We start from the raw sequence: 6,000 nt of genomic DNA on the forward strand, positions 1-6,000 counted from the left end.
ACCATTTCAAGTTGTTTAAAGGCCTTTATTTGAATAAGAATATTAACGTGTTACTCTAAAAAAACATTAATCGCATGCATTAACGCATTTATGTTGACAGCCCTAGTTTATTAATCTGTCAATAAATGTTGAACTCTAGTTATTTTTGTCATTAACTTCAGTATCTTAATCAAAAATGTGATGCTGCTTGTACAGTGCAGTTTCATCCATCATCCTACTGTGTTTTATACATAGAAATTATTCCAAGTATGGGAAGAAATGAATTTTTAATAGACAAATTAAATCACAATTCAATGTGTGAATTGTGAGGGACAATGTTTCAATTCAATTTAAAAACAATGTTGAGAATGTGCCCATTTGGTCTTCAGAAACATTATTTTGGTAGATCGTAGCAACAAACGTGATCTGGTCCAGAGGGGTATTGCACAAAAGTAGAATTAACAAAGCTAGGATAATAGAACAGTCGCGGCTTGACCTAGTTTAATCAGTGCATCCTGGCTTAATCCGTTGCACGTTTGCTGAGCCAGGATGAGAACGCGCGGATATGTCAAGCCAGGTGTATATAGTTTGGATAAATGCACGTTCACGGCATTCTTAAGAAGATCACGAAATCGATCAAAGAATCACTGATGCAGAAATGGACAAAACCCGTGCGGCATACTTTTCGCCTAATGAGCAACAGCTTCTTATGGAAACGTATGAAGAAGTGAAACATATAATATGTAAAAAAGGCAATACAGCTGCTGTGATAAAACAAAGAGAGAATGCATGGCAAACAATAGCGGACCGATTGAATGCGTAAGTAGTCCAAATAATCAGTGCTCCACTGAAACCCTCATAATTACAATTCAAGGAGTTACTTGTCATTTTCAAAAATAATTGTATACTTAAATGTGACCAGTGGACATGCATTTAACATAAAGAATAATTGCAAACACTTACCCACTATGGGCATCTATTTGATCTATTTAGTTTCTATTATGTCTATAATCTTTTTACTCTTATCTATTTGTAATCTTTTTTTGCTCTTTTTATACATCTAATCTATTTTATAATTTGTATCTATCCATTCCTCTTAAAGAACAAACATGTCTGGCCAAAAAAGGACTTGGCAGCAAGTCAAGATTAAATTCAAGAAAATTTTGCAGGCTGGTAAGTGACTTGTTTGCAAAGAACATAGGTGACATGTTGCTGGAATTTTATTGTCTGATTTTAGCAATAAAAAAAAAAGTCATATATCTGGTACGGGGGTGGCCCTCCAACCCAAGACTTCACCACAGCAGAGGAGCTGGCCCTGGACTTAAATAAAGGGAAGCCAGTGATTGAAGGGATCCATGAAGGGACAGCCACTGACTCTGGCCCAGCAAGAGATACTGACCTCTTCATACAAGGTACATTATTGCCATGATACTGCACATGGAAAATATTGAAATCCATATACATTTATGTGGACTGTGCGATTTTGCCTTACCTTGCAGTGGCTGGTAACACCTTTACACTTTTGGAGCCACCAGGTTTGCCGGTGAGAACTCTTTATTGAATCATAGGCTTTGCATGTCCTGTCAAAAATATCATTACAAGTATTGAATATGGCAGAGGGAAGCCACATCTACAGCAGTGGAGTGCACTTCTGCAGATGATGAGACCGTGTCGCTGGACTCCAGAAGGCTTGAGGTATCATGTAAATTTTGTGGCAATAGACACATTTTTTCATAAGTTCATAATAGATAAAAAGTCAGGGAAGTGGTACTAATAGAAAATATAATTTTTTACAGGAACCTGACATTGGGGAGCCTGATAAGCAGCCTGGAAACATAGTGAGTATTGCCTAAAGTAAATTTACATTATACAAAAATTCTGCTATACTAACTAAAAGGTGTTCACAGAATTCACAAACTGTCAGATATCTCTACACAACGCATCCTTGAGATGCAAATTAAACACAAGACCCTGAGGAAACTAGAACTGGAAATCCAGAAACTAGAAAGAGAAGTAAGTGACTTCAGTTCATACTGTAACCATGACTGTAACACCATGTATTAATAATCATCATTTTTTCTCTCCAAAGCTCCAAGCTGACAAGTGATGACACCAAAATAATAAAAGAAAAATATTCCAAAACCATTGTGGTCTTGTAACTTTTTTATGAATGTCAAGTACACTTTAGTTATTGATCCAGTGAAGTGGAACTAGAATTTGGGAAGATGACCACAGTGTGTGCTACCGATGCCAAATAAAATGTATGTACACATGAAAAAGTTATATAGCCTACATTATCCTTTATTAAAAGATGGGCTAAATCAAAACTAAATTAACTGAAATAATTTGCAATGTATTGTTCTCTAACAAGTCTACCATTTCTGTTATCTGGGAATATGGCACCATTGTCCCAATCAACATCCAAAGCAACTCTGGGAGCCCTTTCTTTTCTTAGGCTGGCAATATTGTGCAGGCAACAGTCACGTCACATGCTCTGTCTGGGGAGACCCTCAGGTGGTGCAGGCACTGAAATCATGATTTCAGGAGGCCGAAGGTCATTTCAATTCGAGCCCTGGTTTTGGCATGGGCATGGTTGTAAGCTTGCTGTGCTGGGGTTTGGGGGTCTGTAAGGGGAGTCATCAGAAATGTCTCACAGGCATAGCCTTTGTCCCCCAGCAGCACGCCAGAGAACTCTCCTGCGAATGCAAAACATAATTCTTACATGTACTGTACTCTTGATGTTCAAGGTGCTTAAAAAATGGGGTGGCTTACCTAGAGAGAGTCTCTGGTAAATTCTACTGGCCCGAAAGATTCTGGAGTCATGGACTGAGCCAGGCCACTTTGCCTCTAAATTTGTGATAAGGCAGGCAGCATCACAGATCATCTGTAAAAATATATATAGCTTATTAAGGTCATTTAATGCACAGAATAATTATGTAGCTGACCATAACCATAACTCATTCTTACCTGAACATTGACACTGTGGAAGGATTTCCTGTTAACATAATCTCCCTCATGTGCCCCTGAGGGGCGTTGGATACGAATATGGGTGCAATCCACTGTCCCAATTACATTAGGAAAAGCTGTAACACAAAATAATGAGTGTCATACTGTACTACAAAATGTTACATTAGCACAGTCAATGTTATTATTCGTGTTACCTGCAATCTTGTTGAAATCCTCCTTGATGTGGATGAATCTTCTGTGACCAGGGAAGGTGATAAATATGTGCACAAGAGATTTCAATGCCAGACTTACCTTTCTTATTGTGCGGCAAATAGTGGCTTTATTGAGGTTTTCTGCATCACCGACAGAATACAGAAACATGCCACTTGCAAAGAATCGCAGTGTTACGCAGACCAGCTGTGGGACAGTGAGAGCATGGCTCCGTGCTGTCCTGTGCTGTATGTTTGGACCCAGCAGCCTACACAAATATCTGATGCCATCACCTGAGAATCTGTACCTCTCAGTCAGATATTGGTCTGAAAAGGCCAATGGGTCTGCCCTATCTCTGAAGACTCTTTCATGCCTGAATGCTCGTCTGAGTATGAAAACTTCCTCATCAACTACATCATTCAACAAAGGGCAAGCCATTGTGAATCGGAGAAACACAAATCTTTAGTCTATATATACTACATATTGACCTCGTTACGGACTTAATTGAAACCACATTTGCAACTTCATGAGCCATTGTCTCATTATTATCTCATGAGCCATTGTCTCCATTATCTCATCAACTGCTATAATATATTGATATTTTTTCTCATTCAACAGTACATTTCTACTCTATACTTGCATATACATAGTCATTCTATTTCTCATATAGTATAGTATAGTTCTTCTGCCCTGTGTTGGCATTCATTGCGACAGCAAAGTAATAATTGCTCAAAAAATCTGCTTTCCTCACTGGATGTATGACAATAAACGCTTTAAATCTCGAATAATATATATATATATTCATCAAACCTCTGACAGTGAAATGAACAGCAGTTTTCAATAATAACTAAAATAACAGTACGCATACTTATATGAATGATTGTATATCTAGTATTTTAGAAGTGACTAAAACACATTAATATCTAGTAGGATTTAGGGAGGAGCAGGCTAGCTGCAAAGTGTAAATCTCCATAGATTAATTCAGCCACCCTTCATGCAACTGAGTAAGGGCTAAATTCAGCCAGGATAACTGGAAAATCCCAGCTTAATCCCTTATCTTGCTTTTGTACAATACCCCTCAGGTGCGTCTTTGGATGTAATCACCACGTTCCAGTAACGGCCAATGTTATGTTGTCATCACAAAGTGACATTGCTGGAATGTTATTTGTTACATCGCTAGAAGGAATATGGTAACATAACTGTGTTAACTGCATGTCTCTGACTCATTAGACCAGGCCTATTCAAATAGCGGCCCGGGGGCAAATTTGGCCCGATATGAATTTATTCTGGCCCGCGGCAGATTAAAAAACAAATATAAAAAAAAGTCTAAAAAAATCTCTGAATCAGCCGCGTCGCACAGGCAAATTTTCTAGAGCGGAGCACGTCGTCTCCATGGTGACAAACTCTCTGTCACGGTGTCGTGCCGGATCGAGACAGACGAGAATGCAGGCATACAAAAAACGGGAAACTTTTAATCACTAACACAGACTGGTACACAAAACGCAAGACAATCAATAACTGACCATGGGAAAAACGGAAACACAGAGTATAAATAGTCTTTGATAGTGAGGCTCGGGCACGGGTACGGAGGCCTGGTGAGGCTCGGGCACGGGTACGGAGGCCTGGTGAGGCTCGGGCACGGGTACGGAGGCCTGGTGGGGCGCTGGCACGGGTGTGCATCGGGGCGCTGGCACGGGAGTGCATCGGGGCGCTGGCACGGGAGTGCTTCGGGGCGCTGGCACGGGAGTGCTTCGGGGCGCTGGCACGGGAGTGCTTCGGGGCGCTGGCACGGGAGTGCTTCGGGTCGCTGGCACGGGAGTGCTTCGGGGCGCTGGCACGGGGGTGCATCGGGGCGCTGGCACGGGGGTGCATCGGGGCGCTGGCACGGGGGTGCATCGGGGCGCTGGCACGGGAGTGCATCGGGGCGCTGGCTCGGAACACCAGAGGGAATCCAACTCCCGGAGTGCCTCTGGTGCGATCAGGACCGGTAGCTGTGCCTGGGAAGGCCGGGGATTTTGACCCTCACGGCCTTCCATATTCCGCTGCTGCGGAATCTCAGGAGCGCACTCGCGATGCTTGCGCTGTAGTGCCCTCCGACGTGGATGGCGCCGACGGGACTTCGTGGAGGAGTGAGGCGCGGTCCCGGAGTGAGTCAGAACAACCCCCACGCGGATGACCGGTACCGGACGCGAACCGCTCAAGCCACCGTCCAGCTCCCCAACGCGGTCCACGGATTCCTCCCCCGGGAGAACCTGATTGATCAACTCCTCCAGGGGAAGGTCGTCCGCGTACGGGAGCAGAACGGCGGCGAGCAGGTCGTCGTCCAGACCGGTCAAAAACACACGGTTAAGTGTGGGATTGTCCCAACCCACCCGGTAACACACCTCAACAAACTCCTCCACATACCTCTCCAGTGGCCGTCCGTCTTGAAGAAGACCCACGAGCTGGTCCACTGGAGAGACGTAGATGTAATCCATACTAGGTCAGTTATTCTGTCACGGTGTCGTGCCGGATCGAGACAGACGAGAATGCAGGCATACAAAAAACGGGAAACTTTTAATCACTAACACAGACTGGTACACAAAACGCAAGACAATCAATAACTGACAATGGGAAAAACGGAAACACAGAGTATAAATAGTCTTTGATAACGAACAATGATGGCTGGCAGGTGCGGGAACAGCGTGATCACAAATGACGGACAGGTGCGGGATAGTGAATATAAGTCCATGGGGAAAAACCGGCAGGGAAACGGACGGGAGTGTTACACTCTCGTTCTCGCTGATTCGATGTTCTCACGCTGCCTGTGACACATGCATCTAACAGGGCGTTGTCCAAGCCAAACCGCAAAGTTTACAGAGAAAA

Source organism: Barbatula barbatula (assembly GCF_947034865.1).
Source record: "Barbatula barbatula genome assembly, chromosome: 5".
In the NCBI taxonomy this organism is placed as follows: Eukaryota; Metazoa; Chordata; class Actinopteri; order Cypriniformes; family Nemacheilidae; genus Barbatula; species Barbatula barbatula.